This window comes from Pectinophora gossypiella, chromosome 11, assembly GCF_024362695.1.
Source record: "Pectinophora gossypiella chromosome 11, ilPecGoss1.1, whole genome shotgun sequence".
Taxonomy (NCBI): Eukaryota; Metazoa; Arthropoda; class Insecta; order Lepidoptera; family Gelechiidae; genus Pectinophora; species Pectinophora gossypiella.
This window is the reverse complement of record NC_065414.1, coordinates 1,240,137-1,266,067: the sequence shown is the minus strand read 5'-3', so window position 1 is coordinate 1,266,067 and position 25,931 is coordinate 1,240,137. Positions and strand designations below refer to the sequence as shown.

The window sequence follows — 25,931 nt, the reverse complement described above, 5'->3', positions numbered from 1 at the left end:
GTCTTCGGTGATCGATAAGCTTGTGTCCTAGTAAACAGTATCAGGATGTATACTAATAAGCTGTTATGTGTTAAGTTATGCCTTATTACAGATGCCACTACCGGACATGGTGCTGATTTGTTCGTGTTGTTTTTAACCTTGTATTTATTCAAGTTGTTAAGAGCTGGCACAATTATTTACCCCCTACATCTCCTTATCCTAGACACAAGATAAGGAATTCCCATATTAATTTGTTTAACTCACTTAGTTATTATAAAATTATCATTTTATTAGTTAAGCATCTTATTTGTGCCCATAACATAAAACTATATGCCACTTAAGCGCAACGCGCTCGGTATGCGATTGTTGAAGTTAAGCAACTTTCGCAAAGGCCGGTCATAGGATAGGTGACCACAAAAAAAAAGTTTTCATCTCGAGCTACTCTGTGCTTCGAAAGGCACGTTAAGTCGTTGGTCCTGGCTGCATTAGCAGTCGTTAATAACCATCAATCCGCACTGGGCCCGCGTGATGGTTTAAGGCCCGATCTCCCTATCCATCCATAGGGAAGGCCCGTGCCCCAGCAGTGGGGACGTTAATGGGCTGATGATGATGATGATACTTAAGTACTTTCATTAACTTGTTACGAAACAATACGTGTTTCCTGAGACGCAAAGAAAATAAACCTCTCTCGAAAACAACAGTTCACCCTATGCAAATCTCAAACGAAACTTAGAATTTTATCATCTTTCTTTACTACACCACCTCAACAGCACGATCTCAAGCCATGCGTTTCCCAAATTAAAATCGTACGTGTATCACAGTATCAAGACCTACAAAACAGTCCTACAAGATTTAAATATCTAACTCTATTTCTAGATCGCACTTAATTAACTGTAGTAATTGCTACCATGTCAAGATTTCTCCAATATTATTGTTTCATTCGTTCCAGTAAGTAGTTCACGTTATCGAGTTATTAAGTTTCATAGTTTTATTTCTCTCACTTACTTAGAACTTCCTACCTGGTTTCACTCGACAAGTTTAAGTACCCTTAGAGGCGCCAGTGAATCATAAGTACCAACCGCTGTTATACTTTTATCAACACCTTTGCCTTCTTCACTAATTCTGTCTTTATTGTCTTCACATAAAGCCTCAATTGCGAAACCTTTGCTTTTTCACTTGTGTCGTTTATAGATGTATGGATATGGTATATGTCTACTCTATTGTTTGGCATTAGAGATTCTTGAAGTATTTTGCACAAGGTGTTTAAAAAAGTTTAAATTTGCTTCTGCGTTGACTAATACTTGTATATAGAACGCGTTCAGCTTCTTATCTTCCCAGGTGTGTCGTGAAATCCCGACTGAGGGATAATCTCCTTTCTATTGTGTCTGTGTATGTATGTTTTGTAACCGCAAATTATATTTGTTTGTCTTCAAGCGTCAAGAAGGTCCGTGTCCTGACAAGTATGCGCAAGTAAAAGTTCCTACTGTTTGACAAGAACTAGTTTTGTTTTTTACTCATGAAATTGTCCATCAAAGTATAAGGGTGTAAAGAATGTACTTTACGCGATTTTCAATTTTGCGCCACACATTTCTAATGTATGGAATAAATAAGTACAAAAAATACAATTTTAGTATTTCTACACATTTATCTACGTTTAAACGTTATGCGATAAGTAAATTAGGTACTTTATTACACCGAAGCAAACGTAAGTTTCATTATAATCAATCACCATTTAAACGAGTTTACCTTATCTCTGCTTTTAAATTTATCTTAATTGTTTTCTGGAATTATTCTAGCACAACTTGAATTTTAGAATAATTTTTCAATAAAGCAGAAGCAACAAAATTTTAAATAGCAAACTGACTTTGTATAACACGCATCTCTTCCAGTAATTCATCTTGTTAAACGAGCAAGTGCAGCCTGACGGGAATTAATTACTTTTTAAATGAAACCATTTACAGCACACTTCGCGGCATTGATTCATGTACGCACTTCAAAGACCACACTTTTCACACTAGCAGTGATCACTCAATCGTTGTCAAACGCAAGATAAAAAACCATTTAATTCAAAAAAACAATTTTACATTTGCTGCCGTCTCGAAACTTGCCCCGTTTGAAGTGATTAAAGAAACTGTCAGGGTTGACAGCAAAGTTAATTTGGTGAAAGCAAAAAGAATGTAAACGCATGACGAATTGAAGGCGCGTCAGTCTTCAAGTGGCAAACATTGTGACGCTTTGTATGAAGCAGAAAAACACTTAAAATGTCGCCTGAGATAAAAATGTACAAATAAATAAATCATTTGCCACCAGCAAAGTAGTGAATGTGGTTTTAAGTGGTATCTATTTGCAAAGACAAAAATAAAAGCAAATGTTTTGCAGTTCTTCAAAAAGTGTCGTCAAGTACCTACATCTTTCAATACACAACTCTACGTTCACACATACTCGTATAACGAACATTATTATAACTCAAACAATCTACATCCAACACCTATAGATATGCGTTAGGGTTTTAAAAAAAATGTTTAATAACTTCACTCAGTTCCAACTGTTATTATAATTGTGAGCTTCATTAAAATCACACGAAAAGAAGATATCATCGTATTTATACCGTATAAAAAACATACACATATTTGAATTCCAAAAGAAATACGATCAATTCTCATAGCTCCATCAATCCTGGTATCATGTTACTAGTCCATCCTGACCTATCCTTGTCAACATGTTAACCCAATTGGCAACTTCTTTTTTTTAAGCTTCACACGATGAGACAGCATTGGATGTTGACAATGTAACATTTGTAAGAGATACGCTTTTTGTAGCCTTTTGTATGGTGGCGCCAGACTTGTTAAAGACATTCAAAAGGTTCTGACACTTGATTTTGTTCAAGTTGTCAAATTTGCATTGTTCTTTACAATTTTTGGAAGATAGATTGTTACTGGAAGTGACGAAATAGTTTTGGAAGGAGATAAGATTCCAAGCGCAACAGCGGTTTTAAGTGTAGATCTGTTTAAAAGAGTCTTTAGAACCTATTTGTTTTCTATAAAAACCTTATTTTCGAAATGTATTTGCATTGTTTACAAAATACATAGTATTATAAAGTATACTTCCCATAGAATTGTATCTTCATAGTAATTTTAAGCTATTACATTAATCAAATCACAATTATAAATTAAATCAAACTCTATTTTTAGCATTTGTCTTATATTTGTTAATATCAATAAAAGCTTCACTAGTATCATATCTTGTTTGAAGATGGAATTCAATAATACTAGGCTAGACAAGGAATTTCTACTACAAATGTATCTCAACGTCAAAGAAAGACTTCAGCTTATGATCTTTCTATTCCATACCAAGTCACAGCGACGCGTGCGGCCGCGTGCAACTCATATAAATCATATAAATTTTCAATTAGCCAGCCTGCAGCGACGAAGGATCTTCTACACTGCAATTAAAACTTGTCTAGACCTGCTCTGAGCAACTCAGCATTTCCATTTTAGATTCAGTTACACTTACGAGTACATTATTGTGATCATTAATAAAGCTGCCTGACATATCCCTATAGATTGAACCAGATTTCATATAAGTACATGGTAAAATTACACCACCTCACATGTAAATAAAAGTGGTTTACTATGATGAGTCTATGATGCAGCAATAGATATCAAATTGTATCCAAATTACAGAATATTTTTAATCGACGAGTAAGAGAATTTAAAGATTTATTTAATTAAATATTTCGATAGCAACGCAACAGTTTGCAATTCCAAATATGATAGATTTGAAGCCCTAACCAAACTCATTGTGGTATGAGCTATGTTTGTCTTTAATATTTTCATAAGTACATAACATCTACTAATCTAACTTATGATTTGAGATAAAAAAAAACATGGAATTAATGGGCAAGCGGCTGAGGGTGCGGGGGCATTACCCAGCGCAACATATTCCCCTCACCATCCAACATCCAACGAGGTTCACGCTGCGAACGTCATAGGTACATTAGGTACAGGAGATATCTATTTAGCTTTATGTGTGACATGTTACTTACTGTAACAAAGAAAAACTTTCACAGACTGGTATACTTATCTTGAAATAATAATCTAGTACAAAAGCTCTTTTAAGATTTACAACATCCACTTCCATTATGAAATTACATAACTCACCACAAGTCTTGCTGTAACTATATAGAACTAACGTCACAACAGAAAGTAAAGCCCCAATTACTACAACAGTGTTTCAACTTAAAAGGAACCGACGTTTAGCCTCGTTTCCTTTGATAAATACCTTTTGTGTCTTATCTAATTCGTTCAGCTCCTTAGGAGGTCTTACTTTCCAAGCTATTACATTATCTAGATGAATATTGTCAACAATTGCGCTAGGCTCCTTTGTCCCTTCAACTTTTATAAAAGCTAAAGCAGTTACTCGATTTGGAAAGCACGTAGGGACTCCATTAGTAATGTCTGCTACGACGACGATGTTATAACAGTGATTTATAAATCACATGAATGCTTTGATATTTTAAGAAATCCGAATAACTTAAAATAAACTTGTATGAGCCGTACTATGTTAGCAATGGGAATTATTTTTTTTTTAAATGTTTGGCTTCGGAATTCGTTAACTTGCTCATCTTTGTATTGTATGTGTTGTATGCATTACATAAAGTACTTTTTGAATCATTGAATCTTCTTTAAGTTTTATTCCTTTAAGTAATTGAAAGTGCTTTCCTTCATTACCACTAAAATTTGTTAATAAAAATGTTTACTTAGTGTAAGTAGGTACTTATTGGTGCTAATTCCTGTAAATACCATCTAATTTTATTTTAAGTTATATCTGTCATTTTCTTATCCGCCGAAAAGGAAAGGGACGGGTAATCGACAAGCATAAAATTTATGGAACACACGTCAATTTTAAGCACAAATCTAAACCAACCGTCTAAAAATTTTACATCCGTCAATAACCCGACACAGTTAAGTAGACAGCACGTCAAACGGATTGCATACCAGGGACGTACCTTTTGATTCGCCCGGGTTATTCATTCATTCATTCATTCTTCCTAAAATTAAGAGCTGTGAATCATCCGTCCCTTTCCTTTTCGACGGATATGAAAATGACGGATATAACTTTAAATAAAATTGGGCGGTGTCTGCAGGAATCGGGGCCATTGTATGCATTTTTATTTGACGACTAAATTATTTTTGATTTTATTTGTTAACAAAAGGAAGCACTTAATTGCTAAGGTATAATTGACAGAGCAAAATAAAGTAGTAAATATAATATTGTCTATCTTATCTTACAAGTAACTACTAGGATACATCAAAACCCACGATGATATCCATAATGATGATGATGATGATGATCTCTCCGACCGATTTCGGAATACTATACGATTGAAAAGCAACATTGAAGAAGATTTCTTACAAGACAATGTCACATTACGTAAAGCGTATATTTCTAAGAGGCAAACCAGAATAGTCGAACGTAATATTATTATGTCTCGAGACTTATATTACAGCACATGTCGTTCTAGCTGAAGACGAGATTTAGTCTAGACTGTGCGGTTTATACTAGATAATAAAATAAATTGTATGGCCAAGCCACACTAAGCTATTTCTTTAGTAAAGTTCGAGCTTGGCGCTTATTAGATCGATCGGGAATAAGGAAATCGTAAAAGAAGAGGATAAATTTTCTAAAGACAACGTGGACTACTTTTCGTAAGATAAATAAGATCAGTAGTTATAAAATTGATAAATAAAAGGCGTAGTTTGAAAGTTGAAGAAATTATTTGCTGTTTAATTGAAGACAATTCTTCTTCGAGCATTACAATAAAAGTCTAAGACTTGATTTTACCAACTACTATTAACACATTGGATGCAATGCAAATGCACCTTCGAACTTGAAAGACGCTTTTTAAAAATCCGTTCTTTCCGACAAACTAAAAATCATCCAATCCAGTATTCAAATACCACAATTGTTATTTGTTATTGTTATTCATATGCAGGACCTGTATTTGCGGTTTCTATACAAAGGGAGGATCTATTGTTGGGCATTTCCAGGAAAACAATAACCGAAGTCGGAACGACGCATTCTGGGAAAAATGGTTCATTACCTTCATACATTGTTGTCGCGTTGTGATCTTAAAAATGTACTGGTGAAGAAATGGTTTGACGGTCAGTTTTGTTCGCAGAGTTGGGAGTAAAAACTTAGAATTGCAACAATAATGAGGCAAAGTATAAGACACATAATCTTATGTCTTTAAAATCACCGTTTATGTTACGAGCAGCCATTCAATACATTTGCGTCTTCAAAGTTTACGTCTAAAAAGTTTTAATCTACCCATTTTTTTATTTTTCTTTTTTATCAATGTATTTGGGCGATAAACTAATAACCTGGTATCATACGATTTGTCATGTAAATCTTAGGACTTGAATATTAGGATGGCTACAAGTTGCATCTTGGTAATTTGTGGTTTTGAAAGGTGCCTGTTTCTATCAGTTAAATAGCAAGCAACAAAGTGGTTATTAACAAAGAAAAGATGAAAATATTCGGTAATTATCACATTTACGAATACAAATGTAAACTAACTTTCATGTTCATCAATTTGTCGGGTATCAGAATTTTAATTTGAATTCAGAACTGCGAGTAAATGCGTGAACAAAACATCAAAAAAAGAACACACTTAGTTCAGAATTCAAATTCTGATAAACGATAAATCTAATAATTGATAAACATGGAAAATAGCATTCGTTTGTACTCAGAAATATAATGATTGCCGATTGGCGTTAAGAAAATAGAAGCACTGTAGGTAAATAGTACATCATTTCCGTTTGAAGTCATACAAAATGCCAAACTATCATTAGAAGGGTTAGTGACAATAGGTTCCCATAAGTTGACATCGGTGTCATCGAAGCATGTGGTAGCCATAACAACCCGTCACTACTTCAAGTGTTCCTGGTAAAAAAATGTGAAGAGTGTAAATCTTGTCACAGTTAAGGTTCCGTACTGACAGACAGACAGTTTTATTTAGATTGTCCTAATTCTTTGTAATTCAAATAGCATATTATGTACTTCTATAATTATATACACATTATGTTCATAACTGTGTTACTTATTACTTAATTGCAATGCATGCATTTAAGTAATAAGTAACACATTTTTTTTTTACTCAAGGCATTAGAAGAAAACCCACATAACAATAAGAAGATAAACTGCATTTATATTTATAGTGGAGTCAATAAAGTCGGAGCTTCCTAACTAACTAACTAATAGTAATTATTCAGACATTCAGACAATCAGACATAAGAAGGAGAAGTAGGAAATCATTATTATGTACAGGAACTGTCATATACTTACACTAAACACAGTCTCTTCAATGTGTTATAATACAAGTAAGTGTGCCTACCTATTTTCAATGTCTTCCGTTCTCCTAAAAGTCAACCCTAACTGATTGCTACGTAACTAACTAGAGATCATTCCTCTTACATTAGAGAGGTTACAATTGGAGAATTATTACCTTTCATGACATCTCATGAATCGGGATGAGCAGCTATCCCATCTGTAAAGAAGAATATAGTGACCTTTTTAAATACGGACCCCTAAAACAAATCTCCTAGCTCGTTGAGATAATACCTCCGGTAATTGTCACCACGTTACTCATTGTGGCTTACATAGATGTGTAATGGATGAACCAACATATGAGGAAGAAAGTCAAAATAATAATGACTTTGTCAGAAGAGAAATAGTCATTCTCAGTGGTACTTTCAAAATAACGCCTGATTAGAAATACAATGGCCCCGATTCCTGCAGACACCGTCTAATTTTATTTTAAGTTATATCCGTCATTTTCATATCCGTCGAAAAGGAAAGGGACGGATGATTCACAGCTCTTAATTTTAGGAAGAATGAGTAAATGAATGAATAACCCGGGCGAATCAAAAAGGTATGTCGCTGGTATGCAATCCGTTTGACGTGCTGTCTACTTAACTGTGTCGGGTTATTGACTGATATAAAATTTTTAGACGGTTGTTTTAGATTTGTGCTTAAAATTGACGTGTGTTCCATAAATTTTATGCTTGTCGATTACCCGTCCCTTTCCTTTTCGGCGGATAAGAAAATGACAGATATAATTTAAAATAAAATTAGATGGTATTTACAGGAATTAGTACCACTGTCACTGGTAAGTACGGACACTAGTAAGTATATGTATACACTTTGAAACCATGTCACATTAACTTTTTTGACAAATTAAACCGAAGTCTTATTAAATGTCAAATATGATAGTGCGACAGGGTTCTAAAGTGGGTAAATGATATTGCTCATGACTGTGCAACAAGAATTACCGACTAATTTATTTGTTTGGTGAAGGTAGCGGTCTGTACTGTACGACGCTCTGGGTTAGTAGAGAAATATTAACACACAAGTATGTTTAGACTAGGCACCCTCAGGCCTGTTGTCTTAAATATTTGTACCGGGTGAGAGCTCTCAGCTTATTTTCCCGGTCAAAAAGTTAATGACATCTAAAGCAAACCTACATACAATAAAATCACGTCGAAAATAGAGTTTCGTTGCTAAATTGTATAATGTAATATAATAGGTATATATGTAGGTTTAGTATATTATATGTGTATATATTTGTAGATGTTTAGGCATATATTTGTGTTCCCATAGTCTGTTTTTTATATATTTATTTTTATTATTTTTAAACGGTTTTATATGTAGATATAATTATTATAATGTATTTTATATATTGCACCTCTTTTTATTCTCCTGCAGATATTCTTATACTACCTCTGGGTTGGCTGGAAGAGATCTCTCTTAGAGATATGTGCACTTTTGTAAACGTCCATTTCATGTTTGTGATGTAACTAGTTGTTAAATGCAATAAAGTATATCAAAAGTGGCTCCAAATGGTTCGTGTAATATTACACACGGTGCGGCTCGCCAGTTCTGTTTCTTGAACTTGGCTTGACACGCTCCCGCGTGTCTAGATTAATTGTCAAGACGGGAATCGTAGTAGGGTTTAGTGTTCAAGATGCCTTACCCTTACATTACTCACATAACAGAGAAACGTATATATCGTTTTTAAAACTTAATTAAAATTTAGGCTTTGCCCAATAATGGGACAAATATTGTCGATAAGAAGAGAAAAAATAAAACTTGAGTTCAAATAATATTTTTGACCAAAAGAGGATTTATTTCATCTTCATCGTTTTCCAGAAACATAGAATACCATCAATAAATCATAAACTAAAACAAAGGGCCCTATTGTTATCGAATCAAAGGTCAGACTAAATTTCGCAAATAAAATTGACCATAAATTATCAATTTTGTAAAATCCATAGTGTTCCAAAACTGGTTCCCCAAAAAGGGAAGATGTTTAACAATGTGTCGATTTTATCGATATCAAGGGCTATGCAAATTCAATATAGGTACTTAGTGATGGGGTTATCATTATTACTAGATATCCTAACTTGAATGAATATGAATAATAATTTTTATTTCTGAGAAACTTACATACATGCATAAACAGCCTATATACGTACCACTGCTGGGCACAGGCCTCCCCTCAATCAACCGGAGGGGGTATGGAGCATACTCCACCACGCTGCTCCAATGCGGATTGGTGACAGAGACCCTTAACTAACTTAAATACGATACGCTTACTTTAATGGATATCACCATAAAACCTTCAGCTAATTATATATCTTTTTAATACAATCCAGAAATATTATCATGCCATTCCACATTAACCCTCTGATGAATTTTGCCCTCCACTTTCTCACATTTCACTCTCCTGTCATGGTGTGTACGTTTATGACGCTCTCCCTTTAATGTACACACATGATTCATTCTCACGCCATCAAATACATAATAGTAAAAGTATCCTTTGAATATAAAACCCAAATAACTTCATATCCAAACTCGATACACAAATACAACACTAATAATAAGTAGAGACCCCACGCGGGACCCTTGAGGCACGCCCGCTCTGTTACTAAGTAAACAATGCAGGAATGGAGTGAAAACAAAAAAGTTATTTATTGTTCCGCCCAAAGGTTAAAGGCAAAAGGTTTTTTTTTAACTTTTACTGAGTAAAATGGAACGTTTCGTTAGACTATCGTATTAGCAGGCCCGTGCAAAGGCCACGGCGAAATCTGGAAACAAATGACGCTCAAACGTGATACAACAGTTGAATTACTACTTACACTCGCATGACTAGCACACAACCATACACACACACACACACGCACACGCACACACACAAACACACACACACACACACACACACACACACACACACACACACCTATTTTTCAATAATTGAAATAACGTCGCCAATTTCATGTATATGTGACCTCCGGGAGTGGGAACCTGGTGACCTGGAACACAGGGTTATACCTAGATCAGGCACCAGATTCTCACATAATGTATTGTTGTTATATTACAATGGCATTACTTTTTGTGAGAGTAAATAAAGATTTTTATTATTATTATTATTATTATTATTACTTGTGAAACGTCGCTCCAATCGGCGATATTATATTCTTTGTAAGTATATGGTTTAGAGCTTCCGGCCAAGTAGCGAATTCCATCCGAAATGTATTAAGAGAAAGAGTGCAATCATCATCATCATCAGCCCATTAACGTCCCCAGTGCTGGGGCACGGGCCTTCCCTATGGATGGATAGGGAGATCGGGCCTTAAACTACCACGCGGGCCCAGTGCGGATTGATGGTTATTAACGACTGCTAATGCAGCCGGGACCAACGGCTTAACGTGCCTTCCGAAGCACGGAGGAGCTCGAGATGAAAACTTTTTTTTTTGTGGTTACCCATCCTATGACCGGCCTTTGCGAAAGTTGCTTTACTTCAACAATCGCAGACCGAGCGCGTTTACCGCTGCGCCACCGAGCTCCTGCAATATTTTACAATAATTAATTTTCACCGACTTCAATACTGATGGAATGATTATTCATTTGACCCACTTGTATTATAATACTATTGGAATAGCAAAATATTCGTTTATCTTCTATGTAGACACACGTGTGCCAAGTTTTACATGTGCATGCATGTTACATTATATACTTATGTATATCTCTCAAAAACTACATAGAGTCAAATAGTATTGCGCTCTGTTTGTAAATCTACTTTTAAGAAGCACCTTAAAGGTTTGCTTGTGGAGAAAAAACGGGCGTCCTGGTGGTAAAGCATCCTGTTTCCCAATATTATAATTATGTACTGATACTTTTGTTATTCACCTTACGTATTATATTTATTGTTATAATTGTGCTGTTGCAGTGTTATTACCTATTCTCTATTAATATTTATGCATACCTAATATATAATTGTTCAAATATATTTTGTTTATATATGTAACTCTTATCTGATAGATACCTACTTTATTTATTTGCGCTATGAGTCATGTCAGCTTCGCGGGATCCAACAGACGGAAAATTAAGGAGCGACTGAAAAACAGCGTCTGTTTCTTCGGAAATAGACACAATGCTGAGTTCGTGTCCTATTCACTGCTGTGCCACATTATGTACTGAGTTTTAAAAATTGTTTTATGATATTTTGTTGTTTTTACTCTGTTTGTAACACTTCGTATGTAATGTGTCACAATTTGTTGAATAAACATTTTCTCTCTCTCTCTCTCTCTCTCTCTCTCTCTCATTGCAATAATTACTTTTAGATGAGTTTATTTTAATGTATCTGAATACATCTGTGAAACTTAGCAAGTCAACATTATCTACTTACAAAGGTTAAGAGGTTGAAATTCAATCGAAGGAAACATAAAATTACCTGTACCTGTAAGTACTTATAACCAGATGTTAAACTGACTCTGTGAAACTGATCATTAAAACCTCGATATAAATGGTGTGGTTTAACTTACTGAAGGGACGATTAATTTTCAAATTAAATAAGTAAAATAACTTCATAAAGGCAGTAGGAATATTGCTATATTTGACTTTAGAATAAATGAAATCAAATCGACGTAGATGTATCATGTAAATTGTTCACAAATTATTTAAAACGAAGGACTAATAGGTAGAGCAAGCAACAAGAAAAATAATTGTTCAGCTGGTTTTAAAGGTTCAAGGCTTCACATTATTACGTTCCAATTTAAATCCGAAATTCAACTAAAAGCAACAAATACAAAGCAAATACGTGAGCAAAAATCGACTCAGGCGCATTATAGCGGGTTGGAAAAACAACATAAACCGTCACATCGACTAGTTTTTAACGAACCAAGCAAAAGTGCTCTTATGGGCGATTGTTACTAAACGTCCAACGACTTTCCTGCGAGTCATAACCGTAAATCGCTCAATGAAAAGCCGCGTGTACGCAGCGTAGCCGGTGATTTAAGCGCCTCTTACGCTAAAAATATAGCAGGTTGTCACACAACTCACTTTAACTCTATTGGGCGTCAACTCTTAGATGTAATGGCTTCATTATATGCAAAGTTGATGGTTGATGGATGGAGCTGGCTTGAAAGTTTGCAGACTAACCCTGCTGAGTGCCATTTAAAAAATATTTTAGGTAGAAAACTGGAGGTTAACCAGGTTTAAAATAATGCCCAGCTGTATTTAAATCATGATACATACATACATAAACTCACGCCTTTTTCCCACCGGGGTAAGCAGAGACTATAGAATTCGATTTGCTTCGATCCTGACACACTTCTCTTGCTTCCTCCACATTCATCAATCAGACATCGCGTCAGAGAGAGTACTGCAGGACGGAAGCAGGAGGGAAACTACAGCCCAATTTTTCCCTAAACAAGAGAATGCTACACCAACAAGAGCGTGGCTCTTAAATTAATGACGTGGTGTGAGTTTAAAGTATTATTTCTCACATTTTCTTTATTGCATATATTAACAAGTCCGTTCATTCGTATAACCGTGTAATTCTAAATGGAAAGTCAACTTCAATCAAACGGACCTGCGTCAACTCTTACGCCATTTAATTAATTATACTGTCTTCCGCTATTATTCTGATTATAATATCCAAACGGTGTGAAACGACATTTCTTTTAAACCACTTTAGTGTTGAGACTTAAGACGGTGTTGACAATGTAACAGCTACTACGATTCTTGAAGATTGGAACAGTTCTGATACCTTAAAATCGTTTTGCAATAAAAAGTGCAAAGTGCCAATACAAATATACTTTATTGCATACAACATACAGAACAAGTTTTCCACACAAGGACGAAAGACACAGTACTATCTGGCGGAAAGTATCTACTCAGTTGCTTCTTTAAGTTCGTTTTTCAGACACTTCTTAAAGTATTGGTTTAACATACGCCCTGAGCCGAGGTTCGCGCCCAACTGGGCACCCTCAGGCCTGTTGTCTTAAACGTTGTACCGGGTGAGAGCCTTCAGCGCTCCCCATTTGTCCGGCCAAGTAGTTAATGCCATCTGCGGCAAATCTACAACAAGTCACGTCAAAAAAAAAAAGGTTTAACATAATTCAAATACAAGTAATCAATCGCTTTTGAAGCGTGAATCTTTAAATAAATAGCATTGAATAATCAATCATGACTATTTTGAAAAATAAACCGTTTTAAATTGTTTCATTAACATCTTATCCGGAATATTGTTTCTAAAAATAGTTGTCACTTACTCGTGTGTTCAACTGAGCTCATCCTCTCTTTACGTATAAATATCTTCTAACATTTATATTAATAAAAGCAATATGATATTATATATATTTTTTTGCATTATTCAAAAAGTAAGATTATACGTGAAGGCACGTTAAGCCCTTGGTCCCGGTTACTGGTGTAAGTACGTAGTCGTTACATGAGTGATGCCAGGGGCCTATGGCGGCTCAATAATAACCACCTCACTACCCACACGATAGAAGAAGAAGCAATATAACACCTACCCTATCACAAGCTGTTCCCATATAGAATATAATAGAATAGAAATAGTTTATTACAAAAGGGCACCACACTCAAAAAAAGACAATAACATCATATCAAATTTCCACTAAACAATTACAAAAAAAAAGCAAGACGTTTGTCGAAATGATCATAAGGTGGTGGTGGACGTCCTGAGATAAAAGGGTCTCACTCAACACAAGTCGCGGCGTGAACCACGAAGCTGACTTTATGTGGACCCTGTTAGGTGAGGCACGAACATCGTGTTCTATAAACATGTGTTAATAAACATATCAGTTACTGCATCAATAGTGTTAAAAATACCACCGTAAGCCCATCTCTACAGACCATCGCAACCTCATGCTGTGATTTCCTCCAGCCATATTAGAATTGCTTTTCAATTTATGTTGTTGCTCTATGGTCAAGTTTGCTCAGGTTGTAATCTGTTGAATGGTCCGTGTGATCTGGTTTCCATATGGGAAGTAGATGACGATGCTTAATATGCAAGTTTATTTTAGACACCGCTACCGCACACAACATAACAGTTTTTTTCTATATGTTATGGGGCGTTTCATTTGGGTCATCGACTTTATTTATTTAATCATTTATTGTACACAGGATAACACAGAAACACAATATGACAACATGAGGAGAGACAAAAGGCACAACTTATTTCTAACAGAAATGTATCCCAATTTATGAGTTTCGTTATTGAAACACATAATAACGGATTCTTACCGCGTTTAAATCAGGGAAATATGAGACATCATTCCGTGATCATGGCACTTGTAATAGTGCCGAAATATCGGGAGTCTCATATTTCCCTGATTTAAACGCGGTAAGAACTCGTTATTATGTGTTTTAATTATGATAATAATCGCGTAAACTTAAAACAATGTTATGAGTTTCGTATTTAGGATAGCACCTGATTTCCAGGATTTGTGCCCGGTTAATGACAATAGGCTCGCCCCCTATTAGACATAGCTGGTGAGGAGTAGATGCGTATTTTCTTCCAGTAGGCCTGTGAGAGTGAAAGGTTAACGAGGAGAGGGCAGATAGCGTGAACAAGCTTTACCTCCAAAGTATAGTTTTACATCATCTTCTGTCGTGTGGATTGTGAGGTGAATTACCAACCCCATCAACCCTGGTGTTAGGGTTATTACCGCCATAGGCCCCTGACATGACTCATGTAACGACTACGTACTCACATCAGTAAGTAATGACCGGGACCAACGGCTTAACGTGCCTTCCGAAGCACGGATCTTTTTACTTTTTGGACAATCAGGTGATCAGCCTGTAATGTCCTTACCAAACTAGGGATCACAAAGTGATTTTTGTGATTTGTCCCCACCGGGATTCGAACTCGGGACCGGGGGATAGTTTTACATTTTGTCTAAAGTGGCGGCACCATGGTGTCCTAGTGAGCCTTACTAATTTTTAGAAAGAAAGAAACGTTTATTATTTTCGGACACCACAAACACAGACAGACAGGTACGGTCACGAGCATTAATATGTATACACTTTGGTACCATGTCACATTAACTTTTTTGACAAATTGAACTGTAAGTCTCACTAAATGTCAAATATGTTAGTGCGACAGAGTCCTAAGGGTACATTATATTGCTCGTGACCGTACATTACATTTAACACAGGACAGAAACCACACGGAAAACATTAATAATAAAAAAGAACACTAAGATTTTACTAATATAAATATAAATGTGAAAGTTTGTAAGTATGGATGTTTGGATGTTTATTACGCTTTCACGCAAAAACTACTAAATGGATTTTAATGAAACTTTACAATAATGTAGCTTAGACATCAGAATAACACATAGGCTACGATTTATAAAGATACTGTGTGAATTATCAAAAATATCAAGATCAGAAATTTGAAGTAAGTAGGAAATAATCTACCATCTGCGAGAGATTCTGGCGTGCGCGGACAAAACCGTTACACATAATGTAATGTATGATATGATGGAAATATTTATCTTAAATTGTCCTACAAAAAAGCCAGGTCTATGATTAGGGCTGTGTAGTGATTGATCTATATACGATTTTTTTTTTATTCAATTTAGAATCTATACCTTATATTTAATCATTTAAATAATCGGAAATTCTTACCGCGGAAACCGAAATCCACGCGGACGAAGTCGTGGGCTGCCGCCGCTAGGTAAAAATAATAATGGACTCGATCCCACACACGCCTTCCAAATGTCCGGGACTCCACAGGTCGGAGATATGGAAAGGACATACATAATTTTAATATTTTTTAGCATTTCTCACTTATCTAATTGTAGTAAACGGACGTTTTATTGCCGAATAGCTTTCGTCTCATTCATTAAAAAATATAAATTCTTAAATATTTATGTGTTCATTCAGTCATCGTTATCTTATTATGACAATTGCATCTATCCATTCAAGTTTTCTATAACTATGACAATTGTATCTTCTCTCTTGACCTGGCTTTTTCTTAACTACCCTGAATTTCCCCGTTGAAAGTTGATGAATCTATTCTTATTTCAAATCGCAGGAATATTTCCTCACTTAAGTAAAGTTACTTCCTTATTTTTGACATATCCTGCGCAGTTTGGCTTAACTCTATTTACCTAATGAGTCTACTAAGAACTGGGGGTTCGACGAAAAGCAATATAACTGAATAAGTTGTCATTATAGATTTACATTCTGAAATATAGTTAGATAAAATGAAAAGGCGTGAATATTTTTGTATTCAGGCGGACTTTACAAATAAAAAGCGCCTCGAAACCGCTGCTGACTGAAGCTAATCTACAATAAGTCACGTCAAAATACAAACACTTTATTTCATTCATCAAAATGCATCTCACATTTGTTGAAGTCATCAAATAAATATGGTGTTCATATACTCTCGGTTGGGTTAGGTCAAGTCCATGGGAACGACATCATAACGAATTCAGAATCGATTTTCAACAGCCGCTATAAAAGTTTCATCGAGTTACTTTGTTACTAGGTAAATAAAATCAACTAGAGCCCACGAGTCTCGGATAACTGTTTATATTTTTATTTTTTCATTTCACTGTGGCTGGCAACCAATAATTTTAAATAAGTAAGGAATTTAAAATTTATTTTAATTTGTATCTGCCAGTTTAAATGTTGATTAAATATAAATTTAATTTAAAATTGGAATTACGAAATTAAATTATTAATTTAATAAACACCGTTCTATAAATAAGTCTGTCACTAGTTTTTGGGATCTAGCCCTCGAGTCTCGGATAACTATGTATTTATATTTTTAATTTAGTATTTGGCAGTGGTTGGCAACCAATAGTTTAAAAAAAGGATTTTAAATTCGGAATGAAAAAAATATTAATTTAAGAAACAGCGTTCCAAATTATTATTTAATTTATGTTACGAAATGTGCATTTGATAACTACTATTAAGTTATGCGGCGCCCTCTGTGATCCAGTGGTATGAGCGTTGGGGTCACGATCCGGAGGACCCGGGTTCAAATCCCGGTGGGGACATATCACAAAAAATCACTTTGAGATCCCTAGTTTGGTTACGACATTACAGGCTGATCACCTGATTGTCCAAAAAGTAAGATGATTCGTGCTTCGGAAGGCACGTTAAGCTGTTGGTCCCGGTTACTACTTACTGATGTAAGTATGTAGTCGTTACATGAGCCATGTCAGGGACCTTTGGCGGCTCAATAGTACCTAACACTGACACCAAGGTTGTTGGGGTTGGTAATCCACCTCAAAACCCACATGATAGAAGAAGGTAAACTTATGCGAATTCTAGCTCTACGGGCGAGTCTTTTATAAGTGCCATCCTATGATAGATTAAAACGACACCTCAAATAAGATAATAGTCTAACCCAAAACATTGCAACAGGCAAGTAAATGTTTCCCTAAAACAACTGTTAAAACTCCGAATAGCCAGTAAAAGCTGAATGAGTGGTTATAATTTGTCAAACCGCACATAACGTTGTCAGTACGACTGACTAAGTTGGGTCTTACTTTGTGGGATGTGGTGCAAGACATAGAAGAAAGGCGAGTATCACACACAAAACAGCCTATGCGGTCCAGTAGTTGAGCGTTGGACTCACGATCCAGAGGCCCCGGGTTCGAATCCCGGTGGGGACGTATCACAAAAATCACTTTGTGATCCCTAGTTTCGTTAGGACATTACAGGCTGACCACCTGATTGTACAAAAGTAAGATGATCCGGGCTTCGACAGGCATGTTAAGCCGTTGGTCCCGGTTACTACTTACATCAGTAAGACTACAAGTCGTTACATGAGCCATGTCAGGGGCCTTTGGCGGCTCAATAGTAACCCTGACACCAAGGTTAATGAGGTTAGTACTCCACCTCACAAACCTACACGATAGAAGTAGAAGACACACAAAGTCTAGAACACAGACGAAAAGTAGCTTGTCTGACGGTTTTTTATAGGATACACTTCGGGATTCGAACCCGGGGCCTCCGGATCGTGAGCCCAACGCTCAACCACTGGACCACGGAGGCCGATATTATAATATAATAATCTATAATGAAACATGAAGTCAAACTTATAAAGTCGAATATAGTGGTTTAGAGCCCTAGCCATTTATAGATGGCGATACGGCTCACCACCTATCACGTTGGTGTTACAGGGAGTTCGGTGAGGTGTAGGTACTTAGTTCATCTTGCGATGATTGTACCTCTGTCTACCGACTAACCCCATTGGGATATAGTCATGAGCTTATGTTATGTATAAATTTACAGACTAGAATCTCACGCCTCGCACCACCGCCCCCATGCCCTCAGTCATCAACATTTCAGCGCGGGGCGGCTGCGCGCGCGCCGTTGATTTATCGACGCCTCACGAGATGCGCTACCGCTTATTTAGACCCGACAAGATCTATGAGCTTCTTAAATAAACACCAACTAAAAGTTAAGTTAGGTCAGGTGTGACCTATTGCTTTTGGTCAGACTGATGCAACACAGTTTTTCAATAACTATTAATACTTAAGTAGTAATAATAATTTTGCGACGACGCCTCACGATTCGCGCTGCCGTTTATTTAATAAGCTGAAAGTGAAGTTAGGTCAGGTGTGACCTATTGCTTTTGGTCAGACTGACAGCAATACAGTTTTATAATAAGTAATAATAAATAGTAATAATAATAATTTAGCGACGACGCCTCACGACTCGCGCTGCCGTTTTTTTAATAAACTAAAAGTTAAGTTAGGTCAGGTGTGACCAGATTCTGGTCAGACTGACAGCAATATTTATAAATAATAGTTATAAAATAGTCATAAACAATTATTATTCATCATCCACAATTATCATTATCCCGTTTTTCACAGGATCCGCTTCCTTAACCTGAAGATTTCACAGGTTTCAAGATTTTATAGCCTGTCTGATCTTCCAACCCGCGAAGGGAAAAGTAGCCAATACAGGTTAGGTCACATACCTCCAAAAATGCATTTCTCGGGAATTCAATAAACAATAAAAAACAATTTTTATTATATCTGAGAAAAATAATACACAAGAGTGAAAGCGTAGAGAAAATCAAAATAATCATAGATTTTTATTTCAGATGTTTGAACTTCTTTCAACATTATCCACACACATTTTACATTATGAATTCGTACCCTAAATCGACGACTTCATACTTTCTTATTTCTTTAAAATAGCCTGGATCAGACTAGCCTCGGCATTCCTCTTCTAATTCCATCGCTTAAGCCTTTACGATTTTTAAAATAAAACAACTACTTCTAAGAAGTAAGTAGTTGAAAAATTCTAGACCGGAAGGAAGCGAATAAACAAATATAAATGCTAATCTTCCCAGGCATGTCGAACAATCCCACACAGTCGGTAACATAGTCATTATTTACATAACAACAAAATCATAATAATGCAAATAAAAAAAACTAAAATAAAAAACACACTCACCTGCAAAAATTCTAAAATAAGTCAAGAACTACGTACACCACAATTGCAACACTTTTTGAAATCAATTTTTAATACCACTCAACACTGCACAAAAAAAAAATATTTTTTTCCAAATCACTTTGTCTAATCAAAAATGCACTGTAATTTTTGTCACTGTTGATTGACTTTACTTTTTCCAGCCACTATTTTAACCTCAAATTCTGTATTGTAAAATCCGTCCACTAGACGAATAAAAAACAAATCCAAAACAGAACGCACAATTTAAATTTTTAGTCAGTTTAAATACTCTAATTTATATTTAAAATTTTACTATCAAAACGGCCAGCACTTCACGAAACGATGAAATCGATGTAAACAAATCGATCGATTGTGATCGATTGTCGCGCGTGTTAGCGGCATGCGCGTGAGTTCCGAACTGGCGTCGCGCTGCTATTGAACTTGGCAAGGTTCGCTGAAAAGCTTTTCGCGTTTTGAAGTTGAGTTAGTTGACATTTGGCGATAAGCTACATGTTGTTATATTGACATAAACAAGAAGGTACTTACTGACTATAAAATATAATATTTAATATCTACTCGTGTATATAATAACAAATAGAAATAGATTTCGAACGTGTGCCTCATTCGAGGAACTTTTTTTTTTATGGGAGACTGACAAGCATTTGACCAGAATATTACCTGACGGTAAATGACGATGCGGCAGAAGATAGCACATGCTTACCTAGTAAGTCCCTATTCACTCTTGCCTTGATAAGGTATATTGTGGTATTTTTAAATGGCGATTTTAGTAGTACTTCATTGGCGTATTAGATATTGTTATAACCTCTAGTTTTAAGTTAGTATGTAACAAGCAGTCTGCAAGCAGGCGGCAAGCAGTGTGGCAGTCGCTTCTGTAAAAAACCGGACCTGTCGAATCTTCAGGTTAGGTAAGCGGACCCTGTGAAAAACGGGATAATGCTAGAGAGACGATGAGATTTATGTAACAAATCAATTAAAAGCAAAAACGTTATAAAACTAAGTCGCTTTTTCTGTCTCTATATCTCTATGTACTTACGCTTAAATCTTCAAAACTACGCAACGGATTTCGATGCGGTTTTTTTAATAGATATAAGTAGTGATTCAAGAGGAAGGTTTATATGTATAATAACATCCATTAAATAGTGGAGAAATACTGTTATTTTTGAGGTTTTTAATGTAATGTCGTAAATAATTTCATTTTTTCGTCAGCATTGCACCCTAGCGAAGCCGGGGCGTGTCGCTAGTAATCTAATAAAGCAGTTGGTAATTGCGTAATACATATTTTAAATAAACAGTTTCACTTTAAAGCTAAGCAGCAAAGTTGTATCCAAACATTACTATCAATTTCTCGATTGCTTTACCATAAAATGTTATGCTGCGTACACAAGCGCTGATGTTTAAAAATTTTAGTTTGAAAAGACGTCGCCAAAAATATTTTTAAACCTTGCCTGAAATTATTTCTACATAAGTAAGTATAGGAAAGTATTTCACAAGATAGAAGATAAAGTACTTTAAAAAATTTTAATATGTAGATTCGAGTGATTTTGTCGAATTCGGATAGATACACGTTCTAAAATATTAATGTAAGTTGTATACATTTTTTCCCCAATATCTGGCTATACTCCATCTATTTTATTAATACAAAAATGTTTAAACTTTTAACTATTTTTGTAGTCAGTGTGTATACGCACCTAAAAATGTAAGTTTTAAAACAAGCATTGTTTGGGTCGCACAAGTACCTGCGCAGGAGTAACCTAATTGCTCTTGTATTGTTGTATTTGTCCAGTTGTTACCCGCCATTTTGAACTTTTACAACGGCTCTCAAGCGTGCACATTGAGTGTTTAAAATAAGAATGGAATTATCGTGGCGATTTCGAGAATATTTTTTTTAATAATTAAAAAGTAAGTTACTGTCCACTAGAATGGCGGGACATTTGACTTAGTTCGCTATGTTTTTTTTACTATGGTTAAGCATGTGAATCGTCCACTGAGGGACTTTCCCAAAGAAAAAAAATGCTTATGTGCGGGCTGTACCTTCACGCCTACTTACCACCCGGGCAGACCACCTGTTGCATAGTAAATATTATTCGAATATAACAATCACAATACTGACGTTTTTCCAATAAAATATTATATTGTAATATAAAACAACACTATAAAAGCTGTCACAGCTTTCCAATTGTAAGTATTGGTAAGCGATATTAGTGCGAAGAGATAGTTCGGCGATACAGTGCGCTATAAAATATGATGCCGGGTAGTGTTGCCAAATATTCGATTATCAATTATTTACATACATATGTTTGAGATGTGGTGTTGGCGAAGGATGGAGGGTATAAGCTGGACTGAAATGGTGTCAAATGAAAAAGTGCTGGAAAGAGTTGAAGAAAAGAGAACCATATTGAAGACTATAGAGAACCGGAGGGGAAATATGATTGGCCACCTGATACGACACGATTCATTTATAACAAACATTGTAGAAGGAAAAATTGAAGGGAAGAGAGGAATGGGTAGACCTAGGATAACATTTATGAAACAAATAAAAGAGAAGGTGCAGGTCGTGTCGTATCGGGAGATGAAGGTTTTGGCGGGAAGAAGAGAGGAATGGTGATGACTCCACCGAAAAGAGCGCAGCTCTTAAATAGAGAGAGAGAGACATACATACATAAATTCACGCCTATTTTCCACCGGGGTATGCAAAGACTATGGAATTCAATTTGCTTCGATCCTGACATACTTCTATTGCTTCTCTCCACATTCATCAATCGCTTCATACACACACGACGGTTTAGAGTAGATCTCACTGGACCTTTTCTAAGGACATCTCCAATTTGGTCAATGTACGTCTTATTATGTAATTATTTACCTCCAAATAAACTATATATCGATACTGAAGATTCTACAATTATATCGATTATAATCATGCTCTATAATCGGTAGTGTTGCAATTATTTTACAATCGATATAATCGATTATATTTAACTATTATTAGATTATAAACGATTAATCTAGAGGTTCACTTTATAATCATAGACTTTCCAACATCGCATCGATTTCATCGATAGTATCGATACTATGAATATTTTGATCGTTTAGGGGTTAAGAATATAATCGATTATTGATCGATACACAGTCGATTATCGGGCAAATCTAATCCCGACTCAAATGTTAACGATTTAAAGTTGCTCCTACACAAATGTCCTCAATAGTGTGTCATCTAACTGTGCTGTAAGGCTAGACACTGGCTACAAATACAATACAATCATAAATTCATAACGTACATTTTCCCATTTGTATTTTTAATTTTAATTCATTTGTTTCCAACAATACTTAATTTTGTTATATACCTATGTATATGTTATAGTTTTAACTCTTATGTTTTCTAAGAAGATTTATGGCTGTTTTAATTTAGAAGTTAATTTCTGTTTAAGTTTTATACATATTTAATTATATATAAATATATATACACTTAGATATATAAGTTTGTTGTTGTAATTACGAATGTTGTGTGTACCTGTAATTGGAGCACATATACAAAAACTAATTTAAGACTTGTATTTTATAACTTTACAATATGTGTACTGTTGGTATACCTATCTAAATAAATAAAATAAAATAAATAAATAAATACAATACAATACAGATACACTTTATTGCACCAACATAAAAAGAAATAATTACAAAAGACTCTTTTATTTATTTATTGATTGCATGTCACATGGTATTACAGATGGTATAACTCTTGTAGCAGAGTACAAACTCTGCACATACTGGCCTTTTGTTCGGACCATCATCATTTTAAATTACGAAATTCTCATTCCATTCCATTCGCATTTCCTTTCATTCTACTCACTTTTGACTCACTGAATCCCCGACCTTCATAAAAACAACAAGTGTGTTATACCGTTTAGGGCCGTGCCCTCTAATTTCTAAGTCCTGATTCTTTTATGAAATGTGTATATTGTGAACTATTATGTTTGTGACTATGTTACTCTCTTAACTAGGTACATGGCCAATGGCGGCCTTATCGCTTAAAGTCGTAAGACCGAATGTCTTTTTAAAATCCAAACCTCATTGGAAATCTCAGCGTTAGGAGGTTAAAGAGATTTCAATTTCGATTCGATTATCGATTTTCTTTGCTATCAAACCAGAGGTCCTGCGTACGATCGTCACTCGGAACTATTTAGGAAACGAACTTTTCTTGCACTTTTTAATAACATAAACTGCCTACATACGTCCCACTGCTGGGCACAGGCCTCCCCTAAATCAACCGGAGGGGGTATGGAGCATACTCCACCACGCTGCTCCACTGCGGGTTGGTGGAGACTTTTTTAATACTACACTACTATCAGAACATAACATTAGCTCCCACCTATATCCCAGTTGGGATATACATCCGTCGCAAGATGAACTAAGTACCTACACCTCACCGAGCTTTCTGTTAGACCAACGTGATAGGTGGTGACCCCGCCGTCTATAATGGTCGAGCCAACTGTGCTAGTGAAAACTGCACTTAAGATAAATTAGTACTAACGCATTGAAATCCAGTACCGTTGTTCGAACTAGCGTTACACGATTGAGAAGCAAGTCAGTATACCACAGGATCACAGTAAAAAAAAGTAAATGAGTCAAAGAACACGTCTACTACACGAATTACGATCATTGTGTCTTCTTCTTGTATTTTATGATTGCTTTGACCATTAAAACACGGGACCAATGACACAGTTAGTTTCTCTAGCGAACGTATATGAAATTGTCAACATAATACCCCAGTTCCTATCGATATATTGACTTAACTGTTAGGCAGGTGATCGAGTTATGAGCGGTAGCGTTTTACTTTCGATTTTGGTGATTTTGTTTTTTTTTTGTAACTGTAGTTACTATATTTACCGTTACTGTTGCATCGTCCAGCATTCAAATTTTATATGGCTGATTTCTAGTAGTGGTTACCTGGAAGAAATTACTTCAGAGCAATAAGGGCACCCATTTGTATTGTTGCTAAATGTTTTGTTTGATATTTGATTTGATTTAGAGACATCTAGTAGGTACTATATTTAAAAATAACGACATAACGAGAATGCTTGTAGCTTCGCTCACTTCGGGCATAGAATAAGGTATAATAACTACTCTTACGTATAGAAAGGCAACTTTCCACCCCCCGCCTCACCCCCCTCGAACATAGTTTAGACTTCAGCACACAGATGCGCGTGTATAACAATGTCAATGTGTAGTGTCTGTGTAAAACGAGGTTTGTATGAAGTGTCCGAGGTGTGCTTCGGGATTAACGGTTTGAGCCGAGTCTATATTACGTCGCTCATCGCTTATAGCTTAGAACACCCTCTCCCCAGATTTGCTAGGCGACCGATGAATTTGACACAATCAGACCAATAGGCGCCTCAGTGTGACATGAAATATTTCGCTTTCCAATACCGTTAGCGAGGCTCCTCACGGCGCGATGCTAATCGGGCGATATCGTAACAAGTGACGATTTAAGTATCGGATTGATTACGATCTCCTTTAACAAATTATCTAAACATGTTTCTGTTTGTTTCAAATAATAAAATAATGACTTTACGTCGTAGTCAAATAAATACCTCTAAGCCTCCGACTGCATGAGATTGTATAGGTACTTACAACGTGTGGGATTGGAGAAAGAAATAATATAATTATCATCATCTTCACATCAATAGATGTATAAAGTTAATTTTTAAACAACTTTTTGGTCGACTTCCGCTGGCTGTCCACATAAGGCTGCATTTCAATTGACGCGGACCTGTGCGGAGATGTGCGGAGATGTGCAGGAATCGACCAATCACTGTGAGGGAGAGAGTGACAGAGCGTCTTCGTTATTCGCTCTTTCGAACTCTGTGATTGGTCAAATCCGCACATCTCCGCTTTTCTCTGCCCACCTCCGCGTCATTGGAAATCCGGCCTAACTCTATAATCGCCCATCTCAGGTCCGCGGAGACCCGTGTTGCTCTACGTCGCACATCGACATCTGATCGCGCCGTGAGGCAGGAACCTAGTCATAATCAGTGCCTAACATTTACGAGTGAAGGTACTAATATTATTCTAGTATTATTATGTTCTCATATTGTATTGCAAAGATCTTCAGTGTTATTGCCGTAAGTGCTAAGCTAAGGAAA

General features: G+C 35.9%; 1 protein-coding gene across 3 annotated transcripts in view; it reads right to left on the bottom strand.

Annotated features, from left to right (window-relative positions):
* The window catches only part of LOC126370736 (uncharacterized), a 303,349-nt gene that overhangs the window by 135,080 nt on the left and 142,338 nt on the right, over positions 1 to 25,931 (bottom strand). Inside the window, exon 1 of one of the 3 annotated variants that reach the window (XM_050015770.1) lies at positions 19,774 to 20,179. The exons of the other annotated variants lie outside the window; for them this stretch is intronic. The gene's annotated coding sequence lies outside the window, so the exon portion shown is untranslated. Of the gene's footprint in view, positions 1 to 19,773; positions 20,180 to 25,931 lie in introns of those variants that run through there. 3 annotated transcript variants of the gene reach the window in all.